Source organism: Miscanthus floridulus, chromosome 16, assembly GCF_019320115.1.
Source record: "Miscanthus floridulus cultivar M001 chromosome 16, ASM1932011v1, whole genome shotgun sequence".
NCBI lineage: Eukaryota > Viridiplantae > Streptophyta > Magnoliopsida > Poales > Poaceae > Miscanthus > Miscanthus floridulus.
The window spans coordinates 107988485-108015691 of record NC_089595.1 but is presented as its reverse complement, the minus strand read 5'-3'; the positions used below and the strand labels follow the sequence as shown (position 1 = coordinate 108015691).

General features: G+C 45.1%; 1 long non-coding RNA gene across 1 annotated transcript; it reads right to left on the bottom strand.

The window, feature by feature from the left end:
• Positions 1–24497: 24497 nt before the first annotated feature.
• LOC136514037 (uncharacterized) lies at positions 24498–26909 on the bottom strand. The gene is made up of 3 exons (XR_010773505.1): positions 26776–26909; positions 26354–26666; positions 24498–26172 (listed from the first exon to the last, which is right to left on the bottom strand). It is a non-coding gene; the product is annotated as an uncharacterized lncRNA (long non-coding RNA).
• Between the last annotated feature and the right edge of the window lie 298 nt (positions 26910–27207).

Genomic DNA, 27207 nt, shown 5'->3' with positions numbered 1-27207 from the left:
TTGCTATCCATTGGACAATTGTGTGATCTTGGTTTCCAATGCTTGTTTATCGAGAAGGAAGTTGTTGTATCCAAGAAGGATGATGATCAAGTGATATTTAAAGGATTTAGATACACCAACCTATATCTAGTGGACTTCACCTCCGAAGATGCAAATTTGAAGACTTGCCTATTCACCAAAACAACACTTGGGTGGCTATGGCATAGAAGACTTGCTCATGTTGGGATGAGCTCACTCAAGAAGCTAATGAAGAATGATTTGGTGAGAGGGTTGAAGGATGTGAAGTTTGAAAAGGACAAGCTTTGTAGTGCATGTCAAGCCGGCAAGCAAGTTGCAAACACCCATCCAACAAAAGCTTTCATGTCAACCACAAGAGTGATAGAACTCCTTCACATGGACTTATTTGGACCAACAACATACAAGAGTTTGGGAGAAAATCTTTATTGTCTTGTGATTGTTGATGACTATTCAAGGTATACATGGGTATTCTTCCTTCATGACAAATCTGAAGTTGCATCATGCTTCAAGAAGTTTGCCAAGAGAGCACAAAATGAATTTGAAGTGAAGCTCGAGAAGATTAGAAGTGACAATGGGAAGGAATTTGACAACACAAACATAGAAGCCTATTGTGATGAAGTTGGGATCAAGAATGAGGTCTCTGCAACTTACACTCCTCAACAAAATGGTGTAGTTGAGAGAAAGAACCGGACATTGATCACTCTTGCAAGAACAATGTTAGATGAGTACAACACCCCCGAAGCTCTATGGGCGGAAGCAATCAACACCGCATGCTATGCATCAAACCACGTATTTCTTCAAAAGTTTCTTGGCAAGACACCTTATGAGTTGCTCAATGGGAAGAAGCCAGACGTCTCCTTCTTTAGGGTGTTTGGTTGCAATACATCTACAAGAAGTGGCAACACCTAGGGAAGTTTCAAAGACGTTGTGATATTGGTTTTCTTGTTGGTTACTCATCAAAGTCCAAAGCATATAGAGTATTTAATCATGCCACCGACTTGGTTGAAGAAACATATGATGTGGAATTTGAAGAATCTAACGGCTCCCAAGGAGCACATGAGAATCTTGATGATGTAGGTGATGAACCATTGAGGCAGGCTATGAAGCACATTCCGGTTGGAGACATCAAGCCAAAAGATGATGAAGATGATGTACAAGTGATTGATCCATCTTCTTCATCAAATGTGCCACAAGATGGTGATAAAGATGGGAGAGTAGAAAATGAAGATACCCATGTCTCCCATGAGCAAATGGTGGTACAAGCACAAGATGTTGATGCTCCACAACCTTCCCCTCAAGTGGTCAATAGAAGAAATACACCTCTACTGCAAGATCATCCACAAGATCTCATCATAGGGAGTCCATCAAAGGGAGTAATGACTCGCTCATAAAAACTTGCTTCATTTATTGCACATCACTCTTTTGTCTCTTGTTATGAGCCTACAAAGGTAGAAGAAGCTCTTCAAGATCCGGATTGGATAAATGCCATGCATGAAGAGTTGAACAACTTCACCCGCAATGAAGTTTGGACTCTTGAAGAGCGACCAAAAGGTGCAAGAGTCATTGGAACAAAGTGGGTGTTCCGCAACAAGCAAGATGATCAAGGCGTTGTCGTGAGGAACAAGGCAAGACTAGTTGCAAAGGGGTTCTCTCAAGTTGAAGGTTTGGATTTTGGAGAGACCTTTGCACCGGTTGCAAGACTAGAAGCCATTCGTATCCTCCTTGCATATGCATCACATCATGAAATGAAACTTTATCAAATAGATGTGAAAAGTGCATTTTTAAATGGCTTTATTAATGAACTAGTCTATGTTGATCAACCTCCTAGGTTTGAAGACCCTAGATATCCTAATCATGTTTATAGGTTGTCCAAGGCGCTATATGGGCTTAAGCAAGCCCCAAGAGCATGGTATGAGCGTCTTCGAGACTTCCTCATTGAGAAGGGCTTCACCATTGGAAAGGTCGACACCACACTATTCACCAAGAAGCTTGATGGGCATATCTTCATTTGTCAAGTGTATGTTGATGATATCATCTTTGGATCATCAAATAAAGATTCTTGCAAAGAGTTTGGTGAATTGATGTTAAAAGAGTTCGAGATGTCAATGATTGGAGAGCTTACATTCTTTCTTGGTTTTCAAGTCAAGCAAATGAGAGAAGGAATTTTCATCTCTCAAGAGAAATATACAAAAAATCTTCTCAAGAGATTCAAAATGGATGAATGTAAGCCAATCAAGACTCCAATGCCAACTAATGGACATCTCGACCTAGATGAGGGAGGTAACACGGTTGATCAAACTTTCTACCACTCTATGATTGGTAGCTTGTTATATTTAACCGCATCTAGGCCTGACATCATGTTTAGTGTGTGTATGTGTGCTAGATTTCAAGCTAAGCCTAAGGAAACTCATTTAATTGCCATAAAAAGAATCCTTAGGTATCTTAAGCACACACCAAGCATTGGCCTTTGGTATCCCAAAGGAGCTATATTTGAATTACTTGGCTATTCCGATTCGGATTATGCCGGATGCAAAGTTGATAGAAAAAGCACATCCGAAGGGTACCATTTGCTTGGTAGATCACTTGTGTCTTGGTCCTCCAAGAAACAAAATAGTGTGGCTTTGTCCACCACTGAAGCGGAATACATTGCCATGGGTGCTTGTTGTGCACAAATACTTTATATGAAACAAACTTTGCTAGACTATGGTGTAGTTCTAGAAAAAGTACCTCTTTTGTGTGACAATGAAAGTGCGGTAAAACTTGTAAATAATCTGGTTCAACACTCTCACACCAAGCACATAGATATCCGCCATCACTTTCTTAGAGATCATGTTGCAAAAAATGATATTTCACTAGAAGGTGTAAGGACCGAGGATCAATTGGCGGATATCTTCACTAAACCGCTAGATGAGGCAACATTTTGTAGATTGCGGAATGAACTCAATGTACTTGATTTCAGTAACTTCACTAAAAGATGAGCTTGTGTTGTCCCTTGCATTGCATTGTAATATACAACATGTTTAATCTTTGGTAATGCATATAGGGCTTGTCTAACATGGTTAAGATAACCGCCGTAAAGCGTGTGAAGAAGCTTAACCTTGGATCAAACTTGACAAGCAACTAGATTTACTTCCAAGTATTGCATTGCATATGCATGAATGTTGTTTTGTCGTTTATCTTCAATTGCCCTCTTATTGTCTATTTTCTTAAAAAGAATTATAGCCTAAGGCAAAATATTTTGAAAATTTTTGAGGGTTTGAGAGAGGTCACTCACATCAGTCCCAATTGGTGTTTATTTGGATCTCATTGAAGTTGGGACTTGATTGGGAATAGGCAGCACGAAGGACATTGAAGTTTTGCTGGAAAAAGAGTGACCGAAGCCTGCACCGGACTCTGATGTCCAGCGTCCGATCAGTTCACAGGTGGTGAACAGAAGCTGAAGGAGTGGTTGGACTCTACGTTTCTATGTCCGATCATATGGCGATCCAGCGTCCAGTCGAGCAAGAAGGCGTTCTGTAACACCCTAGGTGTTTGGCTTCCACTAATTGCATTTCGTTTCATAAACATGTGCATCATCTATCTCATCATGCCTTTGTTACTGAAACATGCATATGCAACATTTTCCAATTGTGTATGTTTCATACTTGAGTGTTGTGAATAGTAATGGTGTAACATGTGAATGCAACCTGAGTTTCTTATACCATGAAACATGGCAACATGGTAGTAATATGACAAGTATAAAATAACCACAAGGTCCTGAAACATGTGAAACATGAAATTGAAACATATGAATGAATTGCTTGTTTTTAATTTCTTTATCACATGTGATCATTAGAAGTGGTATAACAATTTTGTAAAGTGGTTGATCATGGTCTAATACACCTTAACTACACTTAGGGTAATTGTTAGGACATTGTTCATGTAGATCAAAATGACCAAAATGCCCTCAAGTGGAGGTTTGACTTGAATTGACCCTTGGAGTGTCCCTGTTTGACTGATTCAAAAGACCAACTTGGAAACTTTGCATGGCTGTACACTCTTTACAAAAGTTGTAGCTAATTTATGAAGGAACAAAAATTGTTTTATGATCAACTCATGAAAATGTGTGGAACATGCTCAACCATGGCCCACAAGTCAGAATTTCATGCTGATTCAACAATGAAAAATATTCTAAGTCATGACTGCAATTTCAGTGTGATTGAGCAATCTTTGGCTTGATGTAACTTCCGATCCATGGCGAATTAGGTCGTGGTCCTTGAAAAGAAATTGTAGATGGGTGGTACACCTACAAATTTCATGTACATAGTTTTTGCCACGGGTCATTGGTTTAGCCGTGTTGACACGAGGAATACTCGCTCTCAGTCGGATCAATCGAGGACTGAATCGTCGTTTTCAGAAAACGGTCAGTGAGCATGGTGGCCGACTGGCTTAGGCGACTCTCGCCGCGTGGCGTGCAGGCTCTGCCGAAGGCTCCACATCGCGCGCCCGAGCTCCAGAAGAAGGCCAACTCCTCGCCCCTCTCACTGTGTCTCGCCATTTCCCTCACTGCCGTCCCCTTCCTCCGCGCGCACGGCGACCGGGACACCGTGACGCCGACGAGCCAAATCCACCATCACCGAGCGCCATTAACCGATTCATCCAAGCCACAGCCCCGCCGTGAACCTCTCTACGCCTGCGACACCACCGCCACTCCATTTTCGCCTCAGGTAGATCTCCCCGTGAGCGCGGCTCCACCGGGTCGCCATGACCGCCGCCGGCCGAGCTCGCACGCGTCCGTGCTGCTCGAGCCCCTTATCGCCCCTTCTCTCCCTTGCGCTAGCCTCTGGGTGTGACGCTGAAGCTCGTTGAGTGTGCCACTAGGGCCATGATGCCGTAGCCTCGCCGGAGCCGACCATGCCGTGGCCGCGCGCCGCCGTGGCCGTCACCACCCCCTCTAGCTAAGTCATGAGCTGCAATAAATGGTTCCCCTAGGTGCGCTTGAGTGAGGCGAACACGTTGGCACCGTTGCCTTCGCCGGAGAAGCCACCGGCGACGAACTACGCCACCGGTCGTCCCTCCTCCCCTGTTTCTCTCACTGACGTGCGGGTCCCCATCGTCAGCCGCTGAAGCGCAGAGGCGGGAGCCTGACCTAGGCTGCGCTGCTTCTGGGCCGCGCTGGCGTATGCGGGCGTGGGCTTCGTGGGCCGCCAGATCTGTTCGGGCCGGCCCAGTTGCGAAGTTGATTTTCTTGTTTTTGGTTTTGTTTATTTTGTTTTTTCACAGAATTGTGTGCATGATTCAAAAATGTGTATCTCCTAATTGGTAGCTCTAAATGCTATGGTTCCAATTTTGTTGAGTTCCTAGTAATGTCTAGTATTTAATAAAAATATTATATGAGCACATGTTTTAGAAATTTTGAATGAATTAAATAGGGCGTTGAAATGTGTTTTTAGATGCATGCAAACTTGTTTGAATTTTATCTTGAGTTTCTGTGGTCCAAAAATTATGAAATTTTGTGGGTCATCTATTTTTGCTTAGTAGAGTCTCTGGTTAAAATTTCAGAGCTATTGCATGTGTAGTTTTTGAGTTATAGAATTTCCTTTTATTAATGGATGGATCTTGTGTGAATTTTTATAATTTTTCTATAGATCCAGTATAGGTAAAATTTGGTGAGTACTATTCTTATGCTAGAATGATGCTAGGAAAAATGTGAAATCTGTTGCTTGACACCTTTCATTAGGGTTTCTTAATTATGCCATTTTAAGCCATTATGCCTTATCATTTTTGTGTAGGCTGTTATACTTGCTCAATGGCTTTGAAATTTTTATGGTAGTCTATGTGAAGCATGAAATAGCTACTGTAATTTTTATAGATTTTTACTATATATTGCTTTAATCACCTAATTTACTAAATAAATTAGAAAAGGATATGAAATAATTTATTTAGAAGTGGGCACTATACTTTATGGTGTTCTTGTGATATGTATGATAAGTTAGTAAAGTTGGTTTTGTATGTTTATGTGTTTACCACATAAGTTAATAATTATTTCTTTTTGCATTGTGTCCTTCTGGACAGATCTGGGAACTTTATAAAGTTTCCCATGATAAATTGGTTTTCTGTGAATGTGATGAATACAAGAGTTGTGTATAAATTATGTATCTAGCTCCTGTCAAAATTTGAGGGCATTTGGCCCAGTAGTTTAGAAACTACAGCTGTTTAAAGTTAGGTTCCAGTTTTGCTTACTCTCTGTCTTGTGAGGACAGAGTTCTGTTGATCAAAGAATTCGACCTGGTAAAATGTTGAATCATGCTTTGATGTTTACAAATGATTTGTAGAGAATTTCATAAGCTTTCCAGAATGTCCTCATGCAAGTCATTTGGATTTATAGAACACTGATTATGATTGAATTAAGGAACTACTCGTTTGCATATAAAGCTTTAACTGTTATTTTAAGTATGTCTTTACTATTTCTAAGTTTGTGGTAATGTTCCTAGGTGTTAGGCCTTTAACTGAAGATGAGCATCTTTATCTTAGGTTATGCAAGTTAGGTAAGTTGATCTTGTTCTTCAAGTTAAGTTAATACATGTTTTAAAGTGGTTTGAATAGAGCTATTCTTAATCGGTAAACGAGTGTCCAGTGATGTTTCGTTAAAACAATTACTGTGATTCATTCATCATGAGCATCATGTCATTCCTTATGCATCCATGATATTTATCTTGTGCATCGGCATGCAATAGGTGTACCGGAAGGAGTGACCCTGCTGGAATTCGAGGAACCGAGCGAGCAGCAGCAGCCGACACCGGAGATTCAGGAGGAGCAGCCTTCAGGAGAAGTGCCAGACGAGGTCGCCGTTGAGTGCTCGGATCACCGTCCGTGCAACTTTGTGAAAGGCAAGCCCCGGAGCATATTAAGCCTCCTAATTTCCGAAATTTCAGTTAAAGTATTAATGTTACATATATATATTGTTGCATTAAGTTTAGGTGTTGGATGCAAACACTTGCTGCATTGGTTATCCAATCCTTGTCTAGATATTTATACCTTGAATCCTATATAGCTCAGGTTCGAGTAGTGCTTAGCCCTGCTTTAACACGGTAGAAGTCAGGTGATTTCCTGTCACCTGCGAGATATAGGAAGATACATATGGCACGGTTGGCTATATTTGCTATCGTGGAAAAGAACCTGGCTTAAATTTGAAATGAAGACCAGGCGGAGGCTTGCCAGTTTGCAGTGACTCCGTCTGTGTCGATTAAGGACTGGATCTTGGAGCCTTTCCTGTTCATGTTGAACGCATGCCTCTCTCTTAGTTGGCCGGGTCTAGAGACCGACCACGAAGCCGAGTAGCTCACCTCAGGCAGGGAGTCGATAAGTATAAAGTACGCCTCGGAAGGGAGCCGTAGGCATGAGTCCAAGGACAGGTGATTTAAAAGTCCTGATCGTCCTGGCAGAAGGGTAATCCCTGAGAGTGCTGGCGCTGATCGAACCCGCGAATTTGGTTCCTAAGATGTCCCAAAGGTGACCCACGGCTACTCTTGCAAAGTATGCTAGGGTGAGATTTAGGAATACCCCCTCAGCTGAGTTGTAATTCGATTCGAATCGCCGTCTCTCCCGGTTAGTGAGAACTTGACGGGCTTATCTCCAATGTAGATACACTAAACAACTTAATGGTTCAGAAATGATGATATGATGATGATAGCCTTATTATACCTGCTATGGTTAATACTGATTGCTCCTAATAAGTGAGTGCTCTAGTACAGGTGCTAATCTAGTGGACAGGTAATTGATCATAAGCTTGATGCTAAGTTTTAAATTGGTTACTATATTCATAAGCTCTTTTATGCAACTATGTCAAGCTAGCCCACCTCATAAGACTTGCATGATCCTTGGTGTCTCTTATTTCTGTTTTGGACGGGTAAGTCTAGCTGAGTACCTTCTCGTACTCAGGGTTTATTTCCCACCTGTTGCAGATGACCAGTTCTACTTTGGTTGCTGCAAGTATTGCCTTCTCCCTGCTGGGGATGAAGACTAGACCGTTGGGCACGGTCTCCTCTAGTTCTCGTATCTGAAGATGCTTTTGTGGAACATGACTCAGACCTGGCAATGTATTTGAAACTATGCAGTTATGTACTAAACTATGTTGCTTCTGCAGATTTAAACTTGGTTTGTAATATTTTATTTTGAACTCTGATGGATGTAATCCGAATGCTACTTGTGAAATGTTGTAACGAATGATGTGTTGTGTTGAATCATTACGATCTTGGTTTGTATGTCGAGAGTTGGTTGAAATCCTTCGTGATTTCCGGACTACCGGGATTATGGGAGCTTAAGTACGGGAATTTGATCGCTTCGGTGATTGTTTTTGTACTTACGTTCTTATGATTTGGTCGGTTCTGTTACACGTTCAAGGCAAGTGTGACTGGACTCTGGCTTCGTCCAGTTGTGGTCCACCAGACGCGTTCGGTCGTGATTCCAGGGGTCTTGGACCTCTCTGGAATCGACCGGACGCTGGGTGGCAGCGTCCGGTCGCTACCACCGAAGCGTCCGGTCAGTAGAAAACGTGTGGGATTCAATCTCTTATCTCGTTTCCTTTTCTATCATGTTTGGGAGCCACCATAAATTCGGGCACCGGTTGACCTAGCGACACAATCCACCGCGCATACATTGTTGCCAAGCCACCGACATCGCCGAGCCCGTGCCCTCGCCGTGCATCCCGTGCCCACGCTCGTGCAACTCCCGTGCCTCCACGCGCCGCCCACGCCCCCGAGCCACCATGCTTCCTGCGCCCGCGCCGTGCTCCCCGCACCAACGTGCCCTGCCTACGCCGCCGCCGCGCCACGCCCTACCCGCCAGCACCGCCAGCGCCGCCACCGATCCACGCCGACCAGTGGCCGACCAGCACCGCCAGCACCGGAGTCCCTACTACCTTCACGTGCATCTCTAGTGGTCACATTGTGCCTCCCCTATAGCCGATCCACGCTGACCAGCGCACCCTAACCCTAGAACTGCCAGTGGTTCCCCGTGTGTCGTTTCTCCTCTCTTTGGATTGCCGGTTCATCAGGTAGCAAGCCCTCGATTCAATTTCGTACCTAATTGCTTGCTTTCTTAGGGTTTCGTATCTCTAGATGAATAATTAAGATTATTTGTATATTCTATCTATTCTATCGTGCAGCGAGTTGGTGCCGTTGTGGTCCTATTTGCAGTTGTCAGTAAACTCGGAGCCAAGCTCACGAGTACGGATCGAGGCCAAGCCTCGAAAGTGACAGATTGACAGTTGATCTTTGTCAGTGGCAATTGTTCTTTTCAGATCCATCAGATGGCTCATGTTAAGAACATTGGAGGTGGTCCCGGTGATGAGGATCCGAGGCCCCCGCCTCGCCAGCCTACAGATACAAAAGGCAAGGCACCAAAGAAGCTGGCAACAAAGAAGCGGAAGTACCTAGATGTAGATACATCAACAGCAGCCGTAGTTGCAGAGGCCGCAGAGCGCGCAGAGAGAGGAGGTGCTCGCAGTGGAGTCGTCATTGCAGATCAACTCTCACCAGTATAGAAGGCTACACTTGAGCAGGTTGAGCGTGATCATGGTGGTCCAGCTGGGACCCTCATGCTTGGAGGATGGTGTGTCGCTGTTGAGGAGAGTCTGCCTTAGGGGGAGTCACAGCAGCAGCCACAGCTAGCAGAGTAGACTCAGGAGGGTGAGCAGGCTGAGCAGACAGATCCGGCACCTCAGCCACAGTTATGCTGCTCTAGTCGTACCCGTGCTCTAGTTACATCGAGGCCAGACACACAGCGGAGGGGTTCTCGTCCGCCTCCTAGACCACAGGGTCCGCCTCCAGTGACTCATCTAGATCTAAGGGCCGCCACGGCCAAGTAGGTTCAGCAGCTCAGATTTGTGGAGTTTGAGCAGTGGTTTCCTCCCAGGCAAGATGAGCGTGCATCAGAGGGTTTCTACACTCCACTGCTGGAGGATTTCTACAATGCATACCTTAACAGTGGGGCAGTTTTTAGATCTCAGTGGGTGTGCAACATTGAGTCTATAGTAGCAGCAGTTGGAGAGCATATTCACCCTTATCTATCCTATTTGCCAGGGCTGATAGATCTACTCGAACGGACCGGCTTATATGTTCCATCTTGGGTCCGGGTGTTCTATGCTACACTATGGATTGACCCACAGCACAGGTTTATTCACTTTGCTTTCAGAGGCAGAGATTACAGGCTAATGAGCTATAGGGTCAGGGAGATACTCAGGCTTTAGGAGCAGCCCGTCCAGCTACATGAGGTTTGCTATGGACAGACAACGCCTCCCAGACATCCACATGGTGGTCTTGTGCCTCCTACAGACTTGGTTCGCCACTGCTTCACAGAGCCATTTGGCGAGGGGTCGAGCAGGACACCTAGTGATCTCACACCTACTGCTCGAGTGCTTGAGGCTATCATGAGGAGGACACTGCTACCGCGGATGGGATATCGCGTGGGCTTGACTCGCATATAGTTGTGGCTTCTCAACTCCCTGATGCAGCAGACTGTATTTGATATCTTAGATCTCTTGCTATCTGAGATGGAGGACACTATCACTGAGGGCTTCAGAGGTCACATGCAGCTGCCCTATGCTCACTGGATCACATTCCTTATCCACAGAGCAGTTACTGTGAGGCCACCAGAGATGCTAGCTGAGTAAAGTGGTGCTACGACAGAGTTTCCTGCATACAACATGACATAGATGATCCGTCATAGCACGCCACAGGCCCCTAGCCAGCCGTGCCATCATCCAGATGTGCCAGAGTCTGCAGCCCAGTAGGATGAGATCATCAGGGGCATTGCAGCTATAGAGGAGGAGCAACTTGAGGCTCAGCAGGAGGGAAGCAACCCCAGTGACAACTCAGATGATGACTACCAGGCCATTCCACAGATGCCTCCATGACGACATGATGCTGAGGCCGGTAGCTCCAGTTGAGCTCTAACTGCACCGTAGATGGACCCCGCTCTCCTTGCTATTCTTGAGCGGATGAGCCAGGACCAGACTCGCCAGGCTCAGGAGACCGCTGCTACATTTGCATAGTTTCAGACTCGGCAGGATGAGTTCCAGCGATAGCAGCAGGCGATCCAGTAGTAGCAACAGGCGATACAACAGTAGCAGTAGGCCATGCATTAGCAGCAGCTCCTCATGCAGTAACAACTCCTTGGATTCATGAAGCATGTTGTGACAGCGATTGGGGCTCCACCGCCACAGCCTTCGCCCCAGTTAGGCCAGCCTATCACCACTTCTATGACTCCAGCATTACAGCCTAGTGGGCTTTAGAGTCAGGGACAGCCACCAGCATAGTTTCCTTCTCCTACAGAGCAGGTGTCCTAGTGGTTTGCCTCACCAGTGCCAGCCCCGCAGTTCACACCACTTCAGACAGGCTTTACACCGGCACAGACTTCCTCACTGATAGCACCAGATATCTCAGTATCCAGGAGCCTTGGTGCGACCTTCAGTGAGTTAAAAGGGCAGCCTACTCTGCCATATCTATATGTCCTAGGTCCTTCCACAGTTGCACCTGTTACTGGGACTACAGAGACGCTCCCCTCGTCAGTGGCATCATCAGAGTCGGCTGCTACAGTCATACCTGCAGCATCACAGGTAGCTCCAGTCCCCGCTCCGACCTAGACCGCTTCAGTAGCACTTCCAGCTACAGAGGGTCAGATAGCATAGAGCTCAAGGTCAGATGATGATGGCACCTAGTTCCAGCTCGCTCCTCGTACCTCAGCGTCCGACTCGTCCATTGCAGCCCCGTCGATCGACCCTTAGGTTTTGGTGTTTTACGCCAAAGGGGGAGAGGGATCGAGTATGTTAGCTTTAGGGGGAGCGATATATTTAGGGGGAGCTTATCTATTATTAGCTTATTTATTACATTTGGAGTTTTTATGTGTGTGATACTTTATGCATTCATGTTTACTATTAATTGTGATATTTACGGGACCGTGATATTTGCTCTCTACTTTGAATTATTTATATGTCATATCACTTGGATTATGCTCATTTGCTTTGCTTCCACGTTTTACTCCGATGCAAATGAGCTTTATTACTTGTACTCATGCTTATTTCATATCTATTGAGTACATCATGTTGGCTTGGGTCATATAAGCTTGTCTAACTCTTTTGTTCTTATCGTCAAAAGCTTATATGAACCAAGCATGTTAAAAAACCCCAACTCTTTCACATACTCGAGGTGGTATTGTCATCAATCACCAAAAAGGGGGAGATTGAAAGCATCTAGGCCCCTAGTTGGATTTCAGTGATTAATGACAATACAAGATTACTATGACTAACATGTGTTTTGTAGAGGCAATTAAGTTAGGTCATGGTAATGGAGATCGATTGGGCAATCATGGTTGTCATGCCCCTACGATGGAAATCATTTCAGTTTTCAAAGGATGGACGACAAGGTTAAGGATGGACTAGTTCTAAGTGTCGTTTGGTGTTGAAGAGACACTTAGAGTAGTTTAGGACTTTTTTTCCTTTGGCCGTACTATTAAGGGGGGTATGGACGGGTAGCTTGACCTAGGTGAGTCTAGTGAGTTCGGTGTGGTGCACACTTGCTAAATCTAGCACTAGGTAGCTCCAAAATAGCCCTTAGATCCAATGGAGCAAACTTCATTCACGTATGATCGAGAGTTGGAAGTGAATGGAGGGTCAAATACTGACCGGACGCTGGTTCCGGTGTGACCGGACGCTAGCTCAGAGTCCGGTCAGTTCATTTGATCAAGGTGAAGTCATCTGGTGTGACCGGACGCTGAGAGGTGAGTGACCGGATGCTGGGTCCCAGCGTCCGGTCGACTCCAATAAGGTCCCAGAGAGGGAAAATCCTGATCGGACGCGTCCGGTCAGTGCTGATCGAACACTGGTCATGTTCCGGCTACTGACCGGACGCTGAGCAGCGAGTGACCGGACACTGGGGGTCCAGCGTCCGGTCAACATCAGTAAGGTTCTAGAGGAGGAAAATTGTGACCGGACGCGTCCGGTCACCACTTTAACACTGGAGTTCGGGTGTACTGACCGGAGCGTCCGATCAACATGACCGGAGCGTCCGATCACCCCGTAGAGGCACATAATGGTTCGTTTCTCACCCCATGTTATAAATACTTCCTCCATTCATGTGAGGGGATACTTTTGCTCATTCGAATAGTTGAGAAACACCTTAGAGAGTGCCAAGAAGAGCAAGGTCCTAGTGAGGTGATTGAGATTTGAGAATCCCAAAGAGAGCCCTCATTAGTGAAAGCAAGAGTAGCAAAGTGTGCATTCACCCTTCTCTTTAGGCTTGTCATGGTCAAGTGAGAGTTCGTGCTTGTTACTCTTGGTGATCGCCATCACCTAGACGGCTTGGTGGTGATTGGGAGCTTGGTGATCATCCGGCGGAGCTTGTGGATGACCCAACTCAAGTTGTGAGCGGTTGTGGGTGATTCACTGCGATGAAGTGTCAAAGAATCAACCTATAGAGAGCACTTGATCCTTGCGCGGATCAAGGGGGAGCTACACCCTTGCGCGGGTGCTCCAACGAGGACTAGTGGGGAGTGGTGACTCTCCGATACCTCGGCAAAACATCGCCGCATTCCTCCTTCTCTCTTTACTTTGAGCATTTACTTTGAGCAATTCAATTCTTGTCTTTACATTCATAGAATTGCGATGCTAGAGTAGGATTGGAACTTAGGTTGCAAGACTTTTTGTGTGGTAGAGTATTAGAAACACTTTCTAGGCACGAGGGGTTAATTGGGTTACCCGTAGGGTTTAATTATTGCAAAGAAATTTAGAATTAGCCCAATTCACCTCCCTCTTGGGCATCTTGATCCTTTCAAACCACCAACACTATTGTGATAGAGAACCTTGATCATGATTGTGATATAGCTCTCAAGAATGAGAAGCTCAAAGAAGAGAACAAGAGACTCAAGATGGAGAAAAATCATGATGAGCTTAAAGAAGAGAACAAGAAGCTCAAGTTGGAAAAAGAACATCTTAAGACCAGCTTGACCAAGTTCACAAGAGGCCAATATCTCCAAAGTGAGCTACTCATGAACACCATAATGAAGATGGATAGAAGTGGCATTGGGTACTTGGCACATCAAGAGAAGAAAGCTAAAGTTCATCATCAACAACAACACAAGTCGAAGCCAAAGCCAAAGAGACGTGTTGAATGTGGACAAGAAGGTCACTTTGCCCATGAGTGTCAAACTCCACCACCACAACCCTTGCCCAAGCATGCTAGACCCTTTGCTTTCAATGCTCATTACATGCTTAGAAAGGATTCTAATGGAAAAAATGAAAGTCATGTTCTTAGGTCCTCCCAACAAGAATAAGCCTAAGAAAATTTGGGTTGCAAAGTCACTTGTTGAGAAAGTCAAGGGCCCTCATCAAGTTTGGGTCCCTAAACAAGCTTGATCTCTTGTGTGTAGGTGAACTACAAGACCGGTGGAAGTCATTGGGTAATTGATAGTGGTTGCACTTAACATATGACCGGTGATCCTCGTATGTTCACCTCACTAGATGAAGAAGTAGATGGCTAAGAACGAATTACATTTGGAGATAATTCAAAGAGCAAAGTTCAAGGATTGGGCAAAGTGGCAATATCAAATGATCATTCAATCTCAAATGTGCTATATGTTGCTTCATTGAGCTTCAACTTGCTATCCGTTGGTCAATTGTGTGATCTTGGCTTTCAATGCTTGTTCACCAAGAAGGAAGTGGTTGTATCTAAGAAAGATGATGATCAAGTCATATTCAAGGGGTTTAGATACAACAACCTATATCTAGTGGATTTCACCTCCGAAGATGCAAATTTGAAGACATGCCTTTTCACCAAAACATCACTTGGGTGGCTATGGCATAGAAGATTTGCTCATGTTGGGATGAGCTCACTCAAGAAGCTTTATGAAGAATGAATTGGTGAGAGGGTTGAAGGATATGAAATTTGAGAAGGACAAGCTTTGTAGTGCATGTCAAGCCGGTAAGCAAGTTGCAAACACTCATCCTACAAAAGCTTACATGTCAACAACAAGAGTGCTAGAGCTCCTTCACATGGATCTATTTGGACCAACAACAAGAGTTTGGGAGGAAATCTCTATTGTCTTGTGATTGTTGATAACTACTCTAGATATACATGGGTGTTCTTTCTTCATGACAAGACCGAAGTTGCATCATGTTTCAAAAAGTTCACCAAGAGATCACAAAATGAGTTTGGAGTGAAGCTCAAGAAGATAAGAAGTGATAATGGAAAAGAGTTTGACAACACAAACATTGAAGCTTATTGTGATGAAGTCAGAATCAAGCATGAGGTCTCCGCAACATATACTCCTCAACAAAATGGTGTAGTAGAGAGAAAGAACCAGACACTTATCACACTTGCAAGAACTATGCTTGATGAGTACAATACACCCGAAGCTCTATGGGCGGAAGCTATCAACATCGCATGTTATACATCCAACCGTCTATTCCTTCAAAAGTTTCTTGGCAAGACCCCTTATGAGTTGCTCAATGGGAAGAAGCCGAACGTTTAATTCTTTCGGGTGTTTGGTTGCAAATGCTACATCTATAAGAAGCGGCAACACCTAGGGAAGTTTCAAAGATGTTGTGATATTGGCTTTCTTGTTGGTTACTCATCAAAGTCCAAAGCATGTTGAGTATTTAATCATGCCACTGGCTTGGTTGAATAAACATATGATGTGGAATTTGATGAATCTAATGGCTCCCAAGGAGCACATGAGAATCTTGATGATGTAGGTGATGAACCATTGAGGGAGGCCATGAAGAACATTCTGGTTGGAGACATCAAGCCCAAAGATGATGTACAAGTGATTGATCCACCTTCTTCATCAAATGTGCCACAAGATGGTGTTAAAGATGGGAGAGTAGAAAATAAAGACACTCATGTCTCTCATAATCAAATGGTGGCACAAGCTCAAGATGTTGATGCTCCACAACCTCCCCCTCAAGTGGTTGATAGAAGAAATTCACCTCTACTACAAGCACATCCACAAGATCTCATCATAGGGAGTCCTTCAAAGGGTGTAATGACTCGCTCTTAAAAACTTGCTTTATTTATTGAACATCACTCTTTTGTCTCTTGTGTTGAACCTAAGAATGTAGAAGAAGCTCTTCAAGATTCGGATTGGATAAATGACATGCATGAAGAGTTGAACAACTTCACCCGCAATGAAGTTTGGACTCTTGAAGAGCGACCACAAGGTGCAAGAGTCATTGGAACAAAGTGGGTGTTCTGCAACAAGCAAGATGATCAAGGCATTGTTGTGAGGAACAAGGCAAGACTAGCTGCAAAGGGGTTCTCTCAAGTTGAAGGGTTGGATTTTGGAGAGACATTTGCACCGGTTGCAAGACTAGAAGTCATTCGTATCCTCCTTGCATATGCATTGCATCATGAAATGAAATTATATCAAATGGATGTTAAAAGTGCATTTTTAAATGACTTCATAAATAAACTAGTCTATGTTGATCAACCTCCTAGGTTTGAAGACCCTAGATATCCTAATCATGTTTATAGGTTGTCCAAGGCGCTATATGGGCTCAAGCAAGCCCCAAGAGCTTGGTATGAGCGCCTTTGGGATTTTCTCATTGAGAAGGGCTTCACCATTGGGAAGGTCGACACCACACTATTCACCAAGAAGCTTGATGGAGAAATCTTCATTTGCCAAGTATATGTTGATGATTTCATATTTGGATCATCAAATAAAGATTATTGTAAAGAGTTTGGTGAATTGATGTCGAAGGAGTTCGAGATGTCTATGATTGGAGAGCTTACATTCTTTCTTGGTTTTCAAGTCAAGCAAATGAGAGAAGGGATTTTCATCTCTCAAGAAAAGTATACTAAGGATCTTCTCAAGAGGTTCAATATGGATGAATGTAAGCCAATCAAGACACCAATGCCATCTAATGGACATCTCGACCTAGATGAGGGAGGTAAATCGGTTGATCAAACTCTCTACCGTTCTATGATTGGTAGTCTATTATACTTGACCGCATCTAGGCCCGACATCATGTTTAGTGTGTGTGTATGTGTGCTAGATTTCAAGCTAGTCCTAAGGAGGCTCAAATGGTTGCCATTAAAAGAATCCTTAGGTACCTTAAGCACACACCAAGCATTGGTCTTTGGTATCCCAAAGAAGCTAGATTCCAACTAGTTGGCTATTCCGATTTGGATTATGCCGGTTGCAAAATTGATAGAAAAAGCACATCCGAAGGGTGCCATTTGCTTGGTAGATCACTAATGTCTTAGTCCTCCAAGAAGCAAAATAGTGTGGCTTTGTCCACCGTCGAAGCGGAATACATTACCGCGGGTGCTTGTTGTGCACAAATTCTTTATATGAAGCAAACTTTGTTAGACTATGGTGTAGTTCTAGAAAAGGTACCTCTTTTGTGTTACAATGAGAGCGCGGTAAAGCTTGCTAATAATCCGGTTTAACACTCATGCACCAAGCACATAGATATCCGCCATCACTTTCTTAGAGATCATGTTGCTAAAAATGATATATCACTAGGTGTAAGGACCGAGGATCAATTGGCGGATATCTTCACTAAACCGCTAGATGAGGCTACATTTTGTCGGTTGAGGAATGAGCTCAATGTGCTTGATTTTAGTAACTTCACTAAAAAATGATCTTGTGTTGTCCCTTGCATTGCATTGCATTGTAATATACAACATGTTTAATTTTTAGTATTGCACTTAGGGCTTGTCTAACATGGTTAAGATAACCGCCGAAAAGTGTGTGAAGAAGCTTAACCTTGGATCAAACTTGACAAGCAACTAGACTTACTTTCAAGTATTGCATTGCATGTGCATGTGTGTTGCTTTGTCGTTTATTTTTGGTTATCTTTTGAGCACTCGCTGTGTTTGTCCACAAATAGGGAGAGCATTTGAAGCTTCCATTGATCATAAAACCCTATTGTGTGACCACATGTTGCTCCTCGCCCCCTTTCTTGCCTATTTTCTTAAAAAGAATTATAGCCTAAGGCAAAATACTTTGAAAATTTTGAGGGTTTGAGAGAGGTCACTCACATTAGTCCCAATTGGTGTTTATTTGGGTCTTATTGAAGTTGGGACTTGATTGGGAACAGACAACGCGAAGGAACTTTGAAGATCTACCGAAAAAGGGCAACCGGACGCTGCACCGGACTCTGATTCCAGCGTCCGGTCAGTTCACAGGAGGTGAACAGAAGCAGCACAGGAGTGACCAGACGCTGAAACAATGCTCATCCTGCGTCTGGTGTGAAGGTGTCCATGCGTCCGGTCAAACGAAGAAGAAGCTGTCAGGACCGACCGGGCTCTGCGTGTGTCTGATCATGTGGGTCCAGACGCGTCCAGTCATGACTTGAGGGGGTTTTGGACCTCTCTGTTATCGACCGGACTCCGGGTGGCAGCGTCCGGTCGTTGCCACCGGAGCGTCCGGTCAGTGGAAATCATGTGGATCCAGATCTCTTTTCCTTTCGTTATTTGACATGAGGGGGGCACCATATATACCTATCTCCGTACGTCACCTTGACCCAGCTTCATCCGCACCTGTGCGCTTGCCCTAACCGATGCACCGACTTCACCATCGCTCGCCCATGCCACCGCGCTCAAGTGCCTACGCGCCCGTGCCCTAGGCGCGCCTCCGCCGCCGCACCCACACCACAGCAGCACCGTCACGCCCGTACCTACCATACCAATGCATGCATCCTCTTCACGTTGTCATGCCCTAGTCTCGCCTGCGCTGCAGCGCCCGCTCTGTGCCTTAGCTATCTCTCCGCCAGCATCCATGCCAGCCATCGCGCTCCACGCCGTGCACTAGCGCCAGCACCCACTACCTCACCGCGCCTGCATCGCCGCTTGCCCTAGCCATGCCAACATTGCATTGCTCTGCCATCACACCACTTTACGCTAGAACCCTAACCCTAGGCATTTCATTGCTGACCCGGTGGTGCCCCGTGATCCTCTCCTTTGCTCATCGGTCACCGGTTCATCAGGTAGCAAGCCATCGCTTTCAATTTCGTATCTACTGCTTGCTTCTTAGGGTTTTGCACCTCTAGATGAATATTGTGATTATTTATATATCCTATCGATTTCATCGTGCAGTGAGTCGGTGTTCTTGAGGTTGTTTTGGCAGTGGTCAATAACTCGAGGCCAAGCCCACGAGTACGGATTGAGGCCAAGCCTCGCGAGTGTCAGTTGACATTGTCAGTGGCAGTAATTCTCTTCAGCTACAGCAATTGCATGTGTCAAGAATGCCGGAGGTGGTCCTGGTGATGAGGATCCAAGGCCTCCGCCTCGCCTAACTGCTCAGGAGAAAGGAAAGGCGAAGAAGACTACGACAAAGAAGCGTAAGTTTGTAGATGCTGATATAGAGAGAGCAGCAGCAGTGGCAACCACCGTAGAGCGAGCAGAGAGAGGTGGAGCTAGGAGTGGTGTACGTATTGCCGATTAGCTATCACTAGCTCAGAGGGCTGCTGTCGAGAGGGTTGAGAGTCATCATGGTAGTCCAGCTAGGATTGTCATGCTAGGAGGACGATGTGTCTCATTGGAGGAGAGTCAGCCTTAGGGGGAGACAGAGCAGCAAACACAGCTAGCCAAGCAGATGGAGGGTACTCAGCAGACAGAGCAGGTTGAGGAGATAGAGCAGGCAACACAGCCACAGCTACGTCACTCTGGTCGCACATGTACTCAAGTGTCACCAAGGCCTGAGACACAAAGGAGGGGCTCTCGACCACCTCCTAGACCATAGGGTCCGCCTCTGGTGGTTCACCTTGACCTGACGGTAGCCACAGCCAAACAGGTGCAGCAGCTCTGCTTTGTGCAGTTTGAGGACTGGTTTTCGCCGAGGCGGGATGAGCGTGCCTCAGAGGGTTTCTATACAGTCTTGTAGGAGGATTTCTATAATGCTTATCTGAACAATGGAGTTGCCTTCAGATCTCAGAGAGTCTGCTCCATAGAGTCACTTGTTGCAACTGCAGGCGAGTAGATCTATCCTTACCTCTCATATCTGCCAGGGTTGATAGATCTTCTTGGACGGACTATCCGCTATGTTCCGTCATGGGTCCGTGAGTTCTACTCTTCTCTTTGGATTGACCTGAGGCACAGATTCATTCACTTTGCATTCAGAGGCCATGACTACAGGCTCTAGAGCTCGAAGGTCAGAGAGATATTGAGGATTCTAGATTCACTCATTCGCATTCATGAGGTTTGCTATGGTCAGACAGAGCCTCCAAGACGCCCTCACGGCGGACTTGTGCCACCCATAGATATTGTCAGACCTTGCTTCACAGAGCCGTTTGGTGAGGGGTCGAGCAGGACACCACGAGAACTTACACCTACAGCTCGACCTCTTGATGCTATCATGAGGAGGACTCTGCTCCTGAGGATGGGTTACCACGAGGGCCTGACTCGCATACAGCTATGGCTTGTGTATCACCTTGTGTCCTAGACAACTTTTGATATTTGGGATCTGATACTGTCAGAGATGGAGGACACACTTGCAGAGGGCTTCAGAGGTCATCGTCAGCTGCCTTATGCTCATTAGATCACCTTCTTGATTCTCAAGGCAGTTACACAGAAGTCCCCTAAGACGATGGCAGAGTATATTGGTGCTACTACTGAGTTTCCGCCATATAACATGACCCAGATGCTCCGTCACAGTAGTGCAAGGACACCTCGCCAGCCGAGCCATCGCCCAGAGGTGTCGGAGATAGCAGCCCAGCCGGATGATATCATCAGGGGCATTGCAGCAATAGAGGAGGAGGAGCTTGATGCACAGCAGGTGGATGTGATAGAGAGCGACCCGAGTGACAGCTCTGATGATGACTATCAGCCTATCCCACAGATGGCTCCTCAACCACACGACAGAGAGGCCAGTGGCTCCAGCTCCGCTCCACCATAGACAGACCCAGCTCTTCTTGCAGTACTTGAACGGATGAGACTGGACTAGACACGCCAGGCATAGGAGACAGCAGCTGCACTTGCTCAGGTTCAAGCTCGACAAGATGAGTTCCAGAGGCAGCAGCTTATGATTCAGCAGCAGTTGCTTGGCTTCATGCAACATGTCTTCACTGTTATTGGAGGTGCACCTCAGCAGTCCACACCTCAGATAGGCCAGCCTACTACCACCACTATAGTGACTCCAGCTATATAGCCCAGTGGGCTTCAGAGTTAGGGACAGCTAGCTACTTAGTTTGCTTCACCTACAGAGCAAGTGTCCTAGTGGTTTTCTTAACTAGTGATAGCTCAGGGTCCTCACTTTACTCCCATTGTTATGGGCTTCACTCCATCTCAGAGTTCCTCAGTGCTAGTGACTGATACCCCAGTCTCCAGGAGCCTCGGTGCTACTTTTAGTGAGCTTATAGGGCAGCCTACACCGAGTTGTGAGTCCCTGTTCCTACCATAGTTGCTCCTGTTATCGGGACCATTGAGATGATCCCGTCGTCTGTTGCATCGTCTGAGCTACCTCCTATAGTTTCAGCGATAGTGACAGCGACAGATGTGGCTCCACTTACTATAGTGATACTCCTAGAGTCACCGGCCATGCCAGTTACTGAGCAGATCCAGACCGCTTCACCTTCACGTCCAGCGACAGAGGGTCAGACTACTCAGAGCTTAGGGTCAGAGGATGATGCTGCTCAGTTCTAGATTTCTCACCGCACCTCAGTGTCTGACTCGTCTGCTCCTGTCCCGTCGTCCAACCATTAGGTTTTGGTGCTTGACGCCAAAGGGGGAAAGGGATAGAGTATGTTAGATTTAGGGGGAGCATTAGATCTAGGGGGGAGCGTGTGATTCATTACTATTGGCTTTTTATGTGTAATACATTATGCATTCATGTTTACCTTCATGCATTGCATTACATACTTGTGATGGTGAGACTTATATGACATGTGTGCTCTCTACATTGATACTTATATATATGTCATGTCACTTGATTATGCTCATTTGCTTTGCTTCCGCATTTCACACTGAATTCAAATGAGCTTTACTGCATGTACTCTTGCTTAATTCATATCTTTTGAGTACACCATGTTGGCTTGGGTCATATAAGCATGTCTAACCCCTTTGTTCTTATTGTCAAAAGCTTATATGAACCAAGCATGTTGAAAACCTTACTTATCTCTTCTACATACTCGAGGTTGTGTTGTCATCAATCACCAAAAAGGGGGAGATTGAAAGCGTCTAGGCCCCTAGTTGGGTTTCGGTGATTAATGATAACGCGAGATTACTATGACTAACGTGTGTTTTGTAGAGGCAATTTAAGTTAGGTCAAGGTAATGGCAACTGATTGGACAATCATGGTTGTCATGCCCCTACGATGGAAATCATTTCGGTTTTCAAAGGATGGACGATAAGGTTAAGGATAGACTAGTTCTAAGTATCGTTTGGTGTTGAAGAGACACTTAGAGTAGTTTAGGACTTTGTTTTTCCTTTGGCCGTACTATTAAGGTGGGTATGGACTAGTAGCTTGACCTAGGTGAGTCTAGTGGGTTAGGTGTGGTGCACACTTGTCAAATCTAGCACTAGGTAGCTCAGGAATAGCCCTAAGATCAATTGGAGTAAACTTCATTCACATAGGATTTCGAGTTGGAAGTGAATGGAGGGTCAAATGACTGACCGGACACTGGTCTAGTTGTGACCGAACGCTGAAGGGTGAGTCCGGTCAATTCATTTGATCAACTGGAGTCGTCTGGTACTGACCGGACGCTGAGTGAAAAGTGACCGGACGTTGGGTGCCAGAGTCCGGTCAACTCCAGAGAGGTTCCAGAGAGGGATTTTCCTGATCGGGCGTGTCCGGTCAGTGCTGACCGGACGCTGGTCAGGATCCAGTAACTGACCGGACACTGAAGAGCGAAGTGACCGAACTCTGAGTTTCAGCGTCTGGTCAACATCAGTAAGGTTTGAGAGAGGGGTTTTCATGACCGGACGCATCCAGTCAGTACTGACCGGACGCAGGTCAGTGTCCGGTCAGAACTTTACGGCTAGTGGCGGGGATAACTAATAGGAGCGTCCGGTCACCCTGACCGGAGCATCCGGTCACCCCGCAGAGTGCTAACTCGGCCTCCCAACGGTTTGATTTGAATGAGGGGGTATAAATACTTACTCCACTCATCCAAGGGAGGTCTCTTGCCCAATTGTTCAGCTGAGAAACATCTTGAGAGTGACAAGGAGAGCAAGAGCCTAGTGAGGTGATTGAGATTTGAGAATCCAAGATTAAGGTCCTCCTTCTTGCAAGGAGAGTAGCAAGTGTGCATCCACCCTTCTCATGAGGCTTGTTGTGGTCAAGTGAGAGTTTGTGCTTGTTACTCTTGGTGATCGCCATCACCTATATGGCTCGGTGGTGATTGGGAGTTGGGTGATCATTCGACGAGCTTGTGGATGACCCAACTCAAGTTGTGAGCGGTTGTGGGCGATTCACGCGATGGAGTGTCTAAGAATCAGCCCGTAGAGAGCACTTCATTCTTGCGCGGATCAAGGGGGAGCTACACCCTTGCGCGGGTGCTCCAACGAGGACTAGTGGGGAGTGGCGACTCTCCGATACCTCGGTAAAACATCGCCGCGTTTCTTTCCCTCTCTTTACTTTAAGCATTTACATTTGAGCAATTCATTTCATATCTTTACATTCCTATAATTGTCATGCTAGAGTAGGATTGGAACTTAGGGTGCTAAACTTTTGTGTAGTAGAATAATAGAATCACATTGTAGGCACAAGGGGTGAAGTGGGCTAAGTGTAGGGCTTAATTATTGCAAAGAATTTAGAATTAGCCCAATTCACCCTCTCTCTTGGGCATCTTGATCCTTTCACATACCATCAATAATAAATGGTCATCTAGCATCTAATACTTTAAGATGGTAAAAATTGCTCAGAGATATAGGCAAAGCTTCATTGCTCCATTTGTTCTCAAGTTTTAGGTAGCGAAGATGGGCATAATTTACCAAACTACAGATGAAGGTTTGGAAGGACCGGAAGAATAAAGAGTCATAATCCCCAATTAAGATCAATGTCCTCAATCCTCTCACTAAAGAAATTATACTCTTCAATTTTTCTTCAAACTTCCCATTATGAAGTATGATCCCACATTCATCTTCATGGTGCACGGAATCAATTAGGATTGAAAAATGGCGTACGGTTGACAAAACTTCTTTGCACTCTAAACCATCCATAGTTGCAAACTCAGCCCTTGAAACCAGTCTTGCAAATTCATGCATAATACCACACATAACATAGTACTTTTGATGGTGTAGAATGGAGTCTTTTGTTTCAACATGCTCAAGGAAACCTGAGTTAACCAGAGCATTGAGGTAATCTTGTCCTACCTCAATAGATTTCACAAATCCCGACGATATCCACATGTAAACCAAATCATCAATATGGAACAAATAGCCATTTGGAAATATAGAACAAAACAAGAAACACTGCTGTAATTGGTAGCAAGTAGTCATGATGCCTCCACGTTGTTGCAGAGATTCCCAAACACCATCCCTAATGATGCTTTTCCAATGGCCAAGAGTAGGCTGCTCTCTTAACATTTCTGCTGCACTTTTTGCAGCTAATGGGTTGCCCTTTAATTTCGCAACTATTTGATACCCAATGTCTAGATGCTCTTTGTTGTTGTTATCACTAAATGCATATGCTTTAAACAATAGCCAAAAAACATCATCATCCAAAGCTCCTAACTTAACTTTTTTTAATGAATGGCAGGAGCTCTGCCTCTCAATTAAGGTAGAATAAAAGGGAGTTTATGTACAGATTTTAGTCCGAACGAAAGTGAAAGCAAAGGAAAAAAAGAAGTGGCAAACACACAGAACCACAGCCTGGGTGCAGCTCCAGCACCGGCTTGCTAGTTCCCCCCTTTCTAAAGCCCTTTTCCTTTGCTCAATGTCCTCCTTAATTCTCGCAGCGACCTGTGAAGCCGATTCCTGGGCATTATTGAAGATTCTTTGGTTTCTTTCCTTTCATAGATTCCAGCATGTGTAGATCACCAAGCCATTGAAACGCCTCCTTTCTTCTTTTGCGACCTTGGGCACAGTCTTCTCTCACCAAGCACTCAAGTTGATCGGGTCATGGTCGGACTGCATCAGATGCGTGTCAAAGTGCTCCCAGGTTAGGACTTGGTTCCAAACTGCCTTGGCGAACGGGCATAGAAGGGACAGATGCAGGCATGTTTCTAAAGGGCCATCACACAACACGTAGTGATCTTGGTGAGGCCACCCTCTTTTTTGTAGGTTGTCCGCCGTGAGTATTTTTTCTTGTACAAGAATCCACGCGAAGACTTTGCATTTGTTCTCCGCCTAAGCCTTCCAAATTAATTTGGTTTTGAAGATGCCATAGGATCCTTTGAACTGAATCCTGTATGCCGAGCGAGTGGAGTAGTAGCCATCAGCAGTCCATCGCCAGCTCCTAACTTAACTGGTTGGACTGTACCTAGCCTTTGTGCAATGGACAAATTTCTAGCTGTCACAATAATCACATTACCCTTTGTGCAACTTGATCCCAAAGCATCCAACAGATCTTTCCATCGGGAATCATCCATGCTGTCATTGACATCATCTAGAACAAGCAGAAACTTTTTGGGCTGACAGGCCATATGATTCTTTAAGACCTCTTGAAGCTTTGTATAGTTACTTACTCCTTCATAGCTTTCTTTGGTGCGAGGAGATCCTTCATGGCTGTTTAGGGTAATAACGTCTTAGATCTCCATTATCACTCTTACTTCGTCAAAGATGTTGGACACCCAAACCCATATCCGCTCGAATTGGTGTTTAACATGTCGATCATTGTATACAAGTTTAGCTAAAGCCGTCTTCCCAACTCCTACAATGCCCACAATTGGTAGTACAGTTATGATGTCTGACTTAGCAGCTTCGATCACCCTCATGATATAGTCTTTCTCTGTGTCTCTTCCATACAACTTTCGAGGACGAGAGCCTGATGTTCTTACTTGTGTATCTGAGGTGTTACTATGATACTAATCAGAACTAGTAACAGAGTCCTTGAGATACTCAAGTCACATAGCCTCGGATGCTTCCTAAGTCAAGAGCTATTTTGTGTATCCTTTCCAAAAATTTGGTCTTGTCCCAGGGGTGTGTGGTAGTAGCTACATTGCCCTCAGTTCTCATCCTTTTTCTACCCTCAGAAGCATTAGCCGAAATTATGGCACCACTTTGCACACGATCACCAAAACTACAAGAGGAAGAGGATTACAGGTTGGTCATCAGAAATTTATTACCACAATTCATAGTTGCAATGGATGTCATATCTTAATTTTATTACCACATTCATGTAAAAACTTCTACGCATACTCACTAACATAATTCGATATTGGAAAAGTGATGCAATGCAGAACTTGAGGGTTAAGCAGTACCTTGGACAGTTCGGCGCCTCTTCAATTGTTGCGTGTTTTTTCTTGCAACTGGCACTGTTATGATGTTTGCGCAAAACTGACGTCCCGTAACTAAAAGCAACCTGTGTGCCACAGTCAATGCACTTGGCTCTCGCAGGCTCTCCATTAACAGACGGTGTAATGTGAAAATAGTCCCACTCCTTGCATCGATTTTTGCGGGCGTTATTGTTCGGTACACCAGCAGTACTGGCCGATGCAGCTACGTGCTCTGCTCCATCTCTATTATCTCCATCTCCAACCATGCCTTCTGGCACAATAGCAGGAGCAAGCATAACTGACAAAGAAAGGAGACATCGGTGACATGTTATGAGGCGCGTTTATAATCATAGTTTATTCAAAATAAGAAAAAAAAGCTATAAAGAAAAAAATCACAAAATTCTTACCAACAGTATTGACCGATGCATGTACTTGCTCTGCTCCATCTCCAACCATGCCTTCATGCTCAATAGCAGCTGACAGAGAAAGGAGAAAGTTACCATCACAATTTTCAAATAAAAAACTGTAAACGAGGTGTACACCTACCTCGGTGTCAAATTATGGCTCAAGTTGTGTTCAACTATGTGGGGGGCAAACCACCGTTCTTTGATGGCACAAGCTATGATTATTGGAAAAGAAAGATGAGAATGTATCTTGGTTCAATCAATGATCAAGTATGGGAAGTGACCGAAAATGATTATGCCATCATTGATCCCGACAATCCCACCAATCAAGACAAGACCAACAAGCAATGCAATACAATGGCTCTCAACACCATATACAATGCCATTGATTCCAAGGTGTTTGAGCAAATCAAGGATTGTGAGAGAGCAAATGAA